The sequence below is a fragment of the Oncorhynchus keta genome, chromosome 34 (assembly GCF_023373465.1).
Source record: "Oncorhynchus keta strain PuntledgeMale-10-30-2019 chromosome 34, Oket_V2, whole genome shotgun sequence".
Classification (NCBI taxonomy): domain Eukaryota; kingdom Metazoa; phylum Chordata; class Actinopteri; order Salmoniformes; family Salmonidae; genus Oncorhynchus; species Oncorhynchus keta.
Genome location: NC_068454.1, coordinates 46,414,945 through 46,427,439, shown reverse-complemented (window position 1 = coordinate 46,427,439; position 12,495 = coordinate 46,414,945).

Here is a 12,495-nt window from a genome sequence, read left to right as displayed (position 1 = left end):
CGGAAGCTGCAGTTTTGTCCCAGATGTGTCATCAAATGTGAATGATCTTGCTAACTACATTGCCACTGTTGAAAAGTCTCATTTCGGGGAATCAGAGTGGGTGTTTATTGAAAGGCCTCTTTGGAGCTTGGGGCTCCCAGATAGCTCAGTGGGTGATAGCTGGAATCTTTTGTTTAATGTGTTTGATTTTGCTTTATTGTTGTAAGGCCATTTGTACTTCCCTGGCAACTTGAATCTCAGCAACCATAATGTTCAATGCTACAAAAGAAGATGATACTGATAACTTGCTGTCTCTCCAGGAACTCCCCTTTCCCCCTATAATGGATGATAATATACAAGAATGAGTTTAGTATCCATGTTTGATTAAGTACCTGAAGGTTTTAAGTTGTTAACCAGAAGGGGGTTATGGTTCCCATTTGGGAACTCCCCCCTCCCCCCCCCCACGTTCAGCTGGAAGGTGGCGCATGGAACGCAAATATATTCCTAAAAATATTTAACCTCCACACATTAACAAGTCCAATGGCTCAAATGAAAGATAAACACCTTGTTTATCTACCCAGCAAGTCGGATTTCTAAAATGTTTTACAGTGAAAACATAGCACATATTTATGTCAAACCACCACCGAAGAAACAGCTAATTTGCATAGCCAAGTTGAAAAAATATGCAATCAACAAACGCAGGATTAAAAGAAAAATAATTTCACTAACCTTTTGAAATCTTCATCAGATGACAGTAATATAACATGTTACACAGTACATTTATGTTTTTTTCAATAATATGCTATATATATCCATAAATCTCTGTTTACAATGATGCATCATTCAAAAAATGCTACTCAAATGTCCTGAGAAATGACGATAGCTCCGGCAGATAACGTCAGCTAACAAGGAATACACATCATAAACTTTGACTAAATATGCATGTTCTACATATATATAGGAAGATACACTTCTTCTGAATGCAATCGCTGTGTTACATTTATTTTTAACGTTACAGGTTTCGTTCACTAGGCTATACTATGAGTCGGCGCTCAAAAAGTAGCATTATGGCTCCTCTATCTTGGAGTCCACAGAAACCCACATTTACCACATAAATATTCCCTTACCTTTGCTGTTCTTCCATCAGAAGACCTGGAAGGAATTATACTTACCAAAAACAGCGTTTAGATTTGCAGTCTGTGTCTTTCGGTTCTCAAACACGATTTCGGTTGAAATGCAGCCAAAAGTCAAGTGGATGCGCACCAAAACGTCGAAATTACATATTATATGTTGACTAAACTTGTCAAACTATGTTCATAATCAAGCTTTAACATGTTATAAAGGTGTACAGCAATTGTGAGGACGAACAGAAACAGACGCATTGTTTAATCGATCTTGGAAAAAAGACAGGACCGGAGCAGAGCGCGCATGAGAGTAACCTGTTTTTTCGCGTGACCGAAAGGTTTCGGCCCGCCAAAACTCTCGTGAGCGCGCAATTCTCACAATGAGAAGCCCCATTGGAAGCAGACATCGCGCTGAAGACAAAGAGACTGTTCCCAGACCTGTAAGTGCTTGGGAAGGGTGGAGGCGATGACGTCAAAGTTGGGCCAACTTTTCTGATGACAAGAGAGAGTTTGGGAGAATGACTGCCCTGAGAGTTCTGCTTTACATACAGACATAATTTAAATGTTTTTAGAAACCTTAGAGTGTTTTCTATTCAATACTATTTTTTATATGCATATATTAGCAACTTTTGACAAAAAAAAAATATGTTTACTATGGGCACGCAATTACTCCAGAGGGGGCAGTAAACAGCCCTATCCCCAACAGGTTTAAACAACAGCAAGCTTACAATGTAAAGGGTAATGGAAAAAAGTCTTACTATTGTTATGCCTCTTGTATGTAATAATCATTATTTACTAAATGCCCTCCTGTTGCTAGACTGAATGTGTGTTAAGAAGTAAGATGTGAGGGTGATGTGGACATTTTTAGTGTCCTCTGTGTCTCTGCAAATGGGTGACTACATATAGCGTGTTGTTTCCTGATTATTGTGTTAGGATGTTCTGTGACTGCTCTCAGGGGGGGGGACTGATATAAGAACAGAAAGAAGGGAACACATTGTTACTTTTGTTCAATGCCTAGAAACTATGTGTGCAAGGTCATGATCAGCTTACTCCACCCTGAGAGCAGAGACCCCTAGTTTGTGCATGAGTGCAAAGAGTGCTGAAGGGAGAGCACGCCTTCAGAGCATCTGACACACGTGTACGTTTGTTGTAACCTCTCCGGCCGATATCAAAAAGGTCTGTTTGTTTAACTTTGATGTGGATTCCTTAGTGGTAATTTCCACGACACTACAATTAAGACATTTTTAGTGCCCATCCCTGCAAGTTGAAAGCCTGTACAATTTAAATTCTGCATAATGGTACAGCATTTCATAAACTTTACTGAGGGAAAGTTGATATGCTTCAGTGTGTTGCCATATGACTGGTTTCACATTTGTCTCCAGCGATTATAAGGTAAAATATACAGAATCTAAAATAAGTGTAATTTATATTTACAATTCCCTTATCCAAACGGACTACTCATTTACCTAGCTCTTGTCAAGTTCTAAATTATGGAGAATTGTGTTATTTCTATCAAAAAAATGAAGGTGAGCCTCTCGGGTGGCGCAGTGGTTAAGGGCGCTGTACTACAGCTGTGCCACCAGAGACTCTGGGTTCGCGCCCAGGCTCTGTCGTAACCGGCCGCGACCGGGAGGTCCGTGGGGCGACGCACAATTGGCCTAGCGTCGTCCGGGTTAGGGAGGGTTTGGCTGGTAGGGATATCCTTGTCTCATCGCGCACCAGCGACTCCTGTGGCGGGCCGGGCGCAGTGTGCGCTAACCAAGGTTGCCAGGTGCACGGTATTTCCTCCAACACATTGGTGCGGCTGGCTTCAGGGATGGATGCGCGCTGTGTTAAGAAGCAGTGCGGCTTGGTTGGATTGTGTATCGGAGGACGCATGACTTTCAACCTTCGTCTCTCCCGAGCCCGTACGGGAGTTGTAGCGATGAGACAAGATGGTAGCTACTAACACGGAGTCCCTGTGTCCCGTCCAAGACAACCCGCATCCCTTGGTTTCTCTCAGCCTGCGTCTGGCTTGCCCGTGTACTCTTGCAAGTTCCACGCATATGATGAAGCAGCATCACAGGCAGCCCAAATCTTGAGTCCATATTTTGCGGTTTTGACGGCATGTACTACCTGAAGGGGCAATTGTTTTCAGGACCCTATCTTTCAATGATCATTCGTAAAAATCGAAATAACTTCACAGATCTTCATTGTAAAGGGTTTATACACTGTTTCCCATGCTTGTTCAATGAACCATAAACAATTAATGAACATGCACCTGTGGAAGGGTCGTTAAGACACTAACAGCTTACCGACGGTAAGCATTTAAGGTCACAGTTATGAAAACATAGGACATGAAAGAGACCTTTCTACTGACTCTGAAAAACACCAAAAGAAAGATGCCCAGGGTCCTTGCTCATCTGCGTGAACGTGCCTTTGGCATGCTGCAAGGAGACATGAGGACTGCAGATGTGGCCAGGGCAATAAATTGCAATGACCGTACCGTGAGACGCCTAAGACAGCACTACAGGGAGACCGGAAGGACAGTTAATCGTCCTCGCAGTGGCAGACCACGTGTAACAACACCTACACAGGGTCGGTACATCCGAACATCACACCTGCTGGACAGGTACAGGATGGCAACAACAACTGCCCGAGTTACACTAGGAGCGCACAATCCCTCCATCAGTGCTCAGCCAGTCCACAATAGGCTGGGAGAGGCTGGGCTGAGGGCTTGTAGGACTGTTGTAAGGCAGGTCCTCACCAGACATCACCGGCAACAACGTTGCCTATGGGCACAAACCCACCAGTTTCCCATGCTTGTGGTTTTGCTTGTGGACGCTGGACCAGACAGGACTGGCAAAAGGTGCTCTTCACTGACGAGTCGTGGTTTTGTCTCACCAGGGGTGATGGTCGGATTCATGTTCATCGTCGAAAGAATGAGCGTTACACCGAGGCCTGTACTCTGGAGCGGGATCGATTTGGAAGTGGAGGGTCTGTCATGGTCTGGGGCGGTGTGTCACAGCATCATCGGACTGAGCTTTTTGTCATTGCAGGCAATCTCAACGCTGTGAATTCCAGGGAAGACAACCTCCTCCCTCATGTGGTACCCTTCCTGCAGGCTCATCCTGACATGACCCTCCAGCATGACAATGCCACCAGCCATACAGCTTGTTCTGTTTGTGATTTCCTACAAGACAGGAATGTCAGTGTTCTGCCATGACCAGCGAAGAGCCCGGATCTCAATGCCATTGAGCACGTCTGGGACCTGTTGAATCGGAGGGTGAGAGTTAGGGCCATTCCCCCAGAAATGTCTGGGAACTTGCAGGTGCCTTGGTGGAAGAGTGGGGTAACATTTGACAGCAAGAACTGGCAAATATGGTGCAGTCTTTGAGGAGGAGATGCACTGCAGTACTTAATGCAGCTGGTGGCCACACCAGATGCTGACTGTTACTTTTGATCTCTTTTACATGAAGTGGTAAGAACACACATATTGTCAGTTTAGTGTTTTCTTCAAGTTCAATGCTTTGAGCCAAAGCCAAAGAGTTTCCTCGTCCTTATGAGGTGGGTGCAAATCAAAATGTGCCTCACAACTGCACTCGCTCCTCAAAAAAGTTTGGTTGTCAAAACACTCCATGAACAGCTTCCGTTTCTGCCAGTTATTGTGGCATCCCCTTACCGAACATAAAATGCCCGTTTGCGTGAATCCATGTTTGGGAAGTTGTGAGAAGCGATAGTGAGTTAGTTGGCTAGCCAGCTACTGAAAACCAAACAGACCCGGCCCATATTTCAGTTGAAAATTGGGTGAATAGTGCCAATAGCTTTGTGACAGTCTTGTGTTTTGGTGTAGACCATAATATTTGCCATACTTTGCCAGGTTACTTGCCTACAACATTGCCCAGGTCTCTGCTGAAGCTTTCCAAAACACGTGAGAGCAGCACAAGGGTTGATCTTACAAATGTTTTGCCCTTTCATTGGTATGGTGAATTGATACTTCTTGGGTCTGGATAGGCTTAGGTGCTTTTCTGTTTTGTCATGCTTATACCGCAATGGCACTTGGTACTGCAATTCAGCTTTTTGTTGGGAAGTACTACTAAGCTTTTAGTTGAGAAGTTCTTACCCATGACAATACATTTATAAAAGGCAAAGGCCTTGGACAACTAGTGTACCGGGTTAATCATATCACACTTTCTCCATTGTCAGTCATATCACAGCAGCTCCATCATCAAATTTTATGTTTTTATTCTATTTCGTATTCAAACATTTTACTTTTGTGTATAAGTATAGCCAAACATTATTGAAATCAGCATGGCCAATTCAGTCGTACGTACTCAAGGCCCCTCAATGCTCATTAAACTGCAGGGCACCAAAGTATTTTGCCACGGGATTGGAGAAAGCTTTCAGACCACCACACTGAAGTTCCATGGGTGTGAATAAAAAAGCCTCCCTCCTGACTCACCCAACCCTCCTCATCTTAAATCTTTGATTGTCACACACACTCCAGAGTCCTAATGCAACATGTGCTGTGGGGCTGAAGATGGCAATAGAAATGGTGATGAAGGAGATGATGAAAATGGCACTGAAAAAGGCAAGAAGGCACCGATAGCTTTTCATTAGTGGAGGACTGGAGGCGTGGTTCACAGAGAGACACCAGGGGGGCATCCCACACCTGAAGATAAGATACCGCTCCTTTACCTCCCAATAACTTCTACTGGGGAGCTCAGAATTTCCCCTCCAGTTTTTCACTCATTAGTTTTCCCTCTGCCAATTAGGACAGTCTTAAGCGACATGAGTGGCATTTTTCTTTCTGAACCACGGCTTGAAGGAGAAGCATAATTAGAGAGGACACGGACTAGTTGTTCTCCTCTCTCTCCCTCTTCCCTCCTTCCCCATTTCTCTGCCAGGCTCTCCGTCTCTTCCTGATGGGGGTAATGAGAGGGGGAGTAGATGAGTTACGTGAGTGTGAAGGCCTCAGAAAAAATATTGTAGACCTCCACAAGTCTAGTTCATCCTTGGGAGAAATGTCCAAAGGCCTGAAGGTACCACATTCACCTGTACAAACAATAGTATGCAAGTTTAAACACCATGGGACCTTGCAAACCGTCATACCGCTGAGGAAGGAGAGGCATTCAAAGGACCTTGTGAAGATGCTGGAGGAAACAGGTACACAAATATCTATATCCACAGTAAAACAAGTCCTATATCGACATAACCTGAAAGCCATTGCTCCAGAACCGCCATAAAAAAAATGCCAGAATTTGGTTTGCAACTGCAAATGGGGACAAAGATTGTACTTTTTGGAGAAATGTCCTCTGGTCTGATGAAACAAGAATGGAACTGTTTGGCCATAATGACCATTGCTATCTTTAGAGGAAAAAGTGAGACGCTTGCAAGCCGAAGAACACCATCCGAACCGTGATGCACGGGGGTGGCATCATCATGTTGTGGGGGTGCTTTCTGCAGGAGGAACTGGTGCACTTCACAAAATAGATGGTAATCACGAGGAAAGAAAATTATGCAAATGGGGTCTTCCAAATGGGCAAAGACCACACGCATACTTCCAAAGTTGTGGCAAAATGGCTTAAGGACAACAAAGTCAAGGCATTGGAGTGGCCATCACAAAGCTCTGACCTCAATCCCATAGAAAATATGTGGGCAGAACTGAAAAATTGTGTGAGCAAGGAGGCCTACAAACCTGTCTCAGTTTCACCAGCTCTGTCAGGAGGAATGGGCCAAAATTCACCCAACTTATTGTGGGATGCTTGTGGAAGGCTACTTATTTAATTATTTAGTAAAACATATGCTTTGTGTATATCTTGTTTTGTCTATTGCTGCCATCGTCCTGACACAAAGAAGGTTCATTGAATCGGGAGGTGAAGCGTGAGGTAATACAGTAAGGGGTTGCGAGTGCTTCTCAAAATTATTGTTTGAAGCATTCTCCACACTCTGATCCTCACAAGAATGTACTCAAGAGAATATGGTCGGAGAATGCATTCAGAGCACGAGAGTGTGGAGCACGGTAGTGTGCATATTGAGAAACACCCAAAGTCTCCGCTCTAATAATGGAAATCAATGTCCGCAGAAGGTAGGCGGGAGGAGGCGGGGACATTGTAGCCAATGAGATCGTAGATTTGCATGTGAACAACAAGCACAACGGCAATGTAAAATACTTGTTCTCAAAGTTCCTGAAATGTCACGCGTGACCACTTATACCAGTACATTTGTAAAAACCTAAGCATTATGAAGCATATTTTCGATCAAATAGGCCTCACACTGGAAATTAGCAATTACATTTTATGTTTACCAAATTCAATACCCTCTCACTGCCCTCCAGACAAACAAATCCCCACTTCCACTGCTTCATGATTTATTTTCAAGAGGACATATTTTGGTACGGAGGCAGCTCTCTCCCTCACCTCTTCCTCTCTGCACGGAATGAATGACAAATGGGCGATAATTGTGCACCTGACTTCACAATTTAATTTAAAGTAGGCCTAACTGAATGATAAGGAGGGTGAAGAGGTTGATTTAATTTAGAAAGACAATAGTGTAATGTTGAGTTTGTGTTATGCCTATTTATCAACAGTAAATAATTTGACCACGTGCTTTGGGGGTTGATACTTTCTGTTTTACGCTTTACATTGTAAAATGAAGCTGTTATGGGAGTGTTTTATTTACGAAACTCTACTAATCAAATGCATTGTAAGGGTAACGAACGCATGGTTGTATGTTGCAGTAGGCCTTTAGAATAATGCAAAACGTATCCTTAACTTTTACCAGGAAAGCAAACGATGCCAGCCCACTGAATGAATGACAAATGGATGGAATGCACCTTACTTCACAATTTAATTTAAATTAGATGTTGATTTAACCCTCTGTGCTAATATAATTCCCAGGTGAGAGTTAATGTACAGAGGTTTGGCGGTGGTACTGAGTAGTGTTGATTGAGCTTCTGGTTTTAACTTGTGGCCAAACTTGTTATACTGGCAAAGTGAATGGTCGAGATCTTTGTTTGTAGACATAGCTACATCTGCGAAGTTTAGATTTAGAAGGTTGCTAGCTAGCTAACGTGGTTAGTTAACATTAGTGCTAGATTAATAAGCTATTTAGCTAAATGTTAGCGGGAACTTTGTCTCAACTTTATTAGTTCGCGAAAATAAGCACACTATTAGATTTAAGAAAATGAATCGAAATCCAAAAGGATCAAAGTTAGGCTGTACTGTTAGGTGATTTCAACAATGTAGGTGTTGAATTCACGAGGCCTAGTAACATTAGTGGTGCTGCACGTGCGTGGTGTTAATTGGGGTGTGACCAAGTGTGAGCCTCGTTTGGTGCAGCATGTAGCTCGCCAGGAAGTGAAGGTAACAACATGGCTCATATCTACTAATTTGTTCTTCAAAATTCATATAACTAAGAATGTTAGTCTGGCCGGAAATTGTTAGATAACTAGCTAGCTAGAAATTGTTAGATAGCTTTATTGCTAGCTACAACATCGACCTCAACATCTTGTAACTTAACGCTAACGTTAGCTAGATAGCGCAAGTGGCCAGATGTGATAGGGTTGTCCTGGGTCATTTACATTAACATGTATATGGTGTGTGCTTGTTGTTAATCACATGTCAGACATTGTGTTCAAGCTATTATGGCTTGAAATGTACAGTCGTGGCCAAAAGTTGAGAATGACACAATATACATTTTCACAAAGTTTGCTGCTTCAGTGTCTTTAGATATTTTGTCAGATGTTACTATGGAATACTGAAGTATAATTACAAGCATTTCATTAGTGTCAAAGGCTTTTATTGACAATTACATGAAGTTCATGCAAAGAGTCAATATTTGTACTGGTGATCCTTCTTTTTCAAGACCTCTGCAATCCGCCCTGGCATGCTGTCAATTAACTTCTGGGACACATCCTGACTGATGGCAGCCCATTCTTGCATAATCAATGCTTGGAGTTGAGAATTTGTGTGTTTTTGTTTGTTCCTCACCAAACTGTTCCTAGATGGTTGGGAGAAGTTGCTCTCGGAGGATGTGTTAGTACCATTCTTTATTCATGGCTGTGTTCTTAGGCAAAATTGTAAGTGAGCCTACTCCCTTGGCTGAGAACCAACCCCACACATGAATGGTCTCAGGATGCTTTACTGTTGGCATGACACAGGACTGATGGTAGCGCTCACCTTGTCTTCTCCAGACAAGCTTTTTTCCGGATGCTCCAAACAATCGGAAAGGGGATTCATCAGAGAAAATGACTTTACCCCAGTCCTCAACAGTCCAATCCCTGTACCTTTTGCAGAATATCAATCTGTCCCTGATGTTTTTCCTGGAGAGAAGTGGCTTCTTTGCTGCCCTTCTTGACACCAGGCCATCCTCCAAAAGTCTTTGCCTCACTGTGCGTGCAGATGCACTCACACCTACCTGCTGCCATTCCTGAGCAAGCTCTGTACTGGCGGTGCCCCCATCCCGCAGCTGAATGAACTTTAGGAGACGGTCCTGGTAGTTGCTGGACTTTCTTGGGAACCCTAAAGCCTTCTTCACAACAATAAAAGTAAACAAATCAATTTCCGATAGAACATCGTTCCCCTTGTGAAAAGGCCAGAATTAAACTGAAAATGCAAATATCGAAATTTCAATTACACATCACTCTTTCCTAATTGGAGCTTTTCTTGCTGTTTCGTTATTGAGAAGGCCATGTTGAATATCTTGATGATCTGATAAATGATTGATTTAGGTGCAATCTACTGGCAGCAATATCCATGCCTGTGTAGCCCTTTTTGTGCAAAGCAAAGATGACGGCATGTGCTTCCTTGCAGTTAACCATGATTGACAGAGGAAGAACAATGATTCTAAGCACCACCCTCCTTTTGAAGCTTCCAGTCTGTTATTCAAACTCAATCAGCATGACAGAGTGATCTCCAGCCTTGTCCTCGTCAACACTCACACCTGTATCAATGAGAGAATCACTGACATGATGTCAGCTGGGCCTTTTGTGGCAGGGCTGAAATGCAGTAGAAATGTTTTTTGGGGGATTCGGTACATTTGCATGGCAGAGGGACTTTGCAATTAATTGCAATTCATCTGATCACCCTTCATAACATTCTGGAGTATATGCAAATTGCCACCATACAAACTGAGGCAGCAGACTTTGTGAAAACTAATATTTGTGTCATTCTCAAAACTTTTGGCCACGACTGTAGGTAATGTGTGAAATGCATGTGATATCAACAGAGAAGTATATTTTCTGGGTGATTTAAATATTGACTGGCTTTCGTCAAGCGGCCCACTCAAGAAAAACTTCAAGCCAGTGCCTGAAACCTTTTTCAGGTTGTCAGTCAACCTACCATAGTATTTACAAACAGCACAGGAATGAAATCATCAACATGTATTTATCACATCTTTACTAATGCTGCAGAAATTTGCTTTAAGGAGAAGTGTATCTAAAGTTCCATGCATAACACTTGAATTTATCAACATTTATAATGAGTATGTCTGTGAATTCATGTGGGTCTCTGAAATATCACTGCATGTTTTGGAACTACTGAACATAACGCCAATGTAAAATATGATTTTTTGGATATAAATATGAACTTTACCAAACAAAACGTACATGTATTGTGTAACATGAAGTCCTATGAGTGTCATCTGATATAGATCATCAAAGAATAGTGATTAATTTTATCTCTATTTGTGCTTTTTGTGACTCCTCTCTTTGGCTGGAAAAATGGCTGGGTTTTTCTGTGGGTTGGTGGTGACCTAACATAATCGTTTGTGGAGCTTTCGCTGTAAAGCAATTTTGAAATCAGACACTGTGGCTGGATTAATGAGAATTGTATCTTTAAAATGGTGCCTAATACTTGTATGGTTGAGAAATTTGATTTATGAGATTTCTGTTGATTTGTATTTGGCGCCCTGCAATTTCATTGGCTGTTAGCGAGGGGTTCCGCTAGCGGAACGGGGTTCCCCAGTCCTAGACAGGTTAACTAACTTCTTCAAGATAGAGGGCGCTCTTTTAATTTTTGGATAAAAAACGTTCCCGTTTTAAACAAGATATTTTGTCACGAAAAGATGCTCGACTATGCATGTAATTGACAGCTTTGGAAAGAAAAAACTCTGACGTTTCCAAAACTGCAAAGATATTATCTGTGAGTGCCCCAGAACTAATGCTCCAGGCGAAACCAAGATGAGTTTCATACAGGAAATGCCCCAGATTCTGAAGGCGCTGTGTTCCAATGTCTCCTTATATGGCTGTGAATGCGCCAGGAATGAGCCTGCCCTTTCTGTCGTTTCCCCAAAGGTGTCTGCAGAATTGTGACGTATTTGTAGGCATATCATTGGATTGATTCTAAACAATGTTTGCCATGTTTCTGTCGATATTATGGAGTTAATTTGGAAAAAAGTTAGCGTTTTAATGACTTAATTTTCGGGTTTTTTCTTACCCAAACGTGATGAAGAAAACGGAGCGATTTGTCAACACAAATAATCTTTTTGGAAAAACTGCTATCTAACTGAGAGTCTCCTCGTTGAAAACATCTGAAGTTCTTCAAAGGTAAATGATTTTATTTGAATGCTTTTCTGTTTTTTGTGAAAATTTTGCATGCTGAATGCCAGGCATAATCCTATGCTCGGCTATCAATACTGTTACACAAATGCTTGTTTAGCTATGGTTCAAAAGCATATTTTGAAAATCTGAGATGACAGTGTTGTTAACAAAAGGCTAAGCTTGAGAGCAAATAGATTTATTTCATTTCATTTGCGATTTTCATGAATAGTTAACGTTGCGTTATGCTAATGAGCTTGCGGATAGATTTACACAATCCTGGATACAGGTTTTTTTCGTAGCTAAACATGACGCAGAAAACAGAGCGATTTGTCCTAAACAAATAATATTTCAGGAAAAACTGAACATTTGCTATCTAACTGAGTCTCCTCATTGAAAACATCCGGTTCTTCAAAGGTAAATGATTTTATTTGAATGCTTTTCTGTTTTTTGTGAAAATGTTGCCTGCTGAATGCTAACGCTAAATGCTACGCTAGCTATCAATAGCTATCAATACTGTTACACAAATGCTTGTTTTGCTATGGTTGAGAAGCATATATTTGAAAGTCTGAGATGACAGTGTTGTTAACAAAAGTCTAAGCTTGAGAGCTAGCATATTGATTTAATTTCATTTGCGATTTTCATGAATAGTTAACGTTGTGTTATGCTAATGAGCTTGCGGATAGATTTACACAATCCTGGATACAGGTTTTTTTCGTAGCTAAACGTGACGCAGAAAACGGAGCGATTTGTCCTAAACAAATAATCTTTCAGGAAAAACTGAACATTTGCTATCTAACTGAGAGTCTCCTCTTTGAAAACATCCGAAGTTCTTCAGAGGTAAATGATTTTATTTGAATGCTTTTCTGGTTTTTG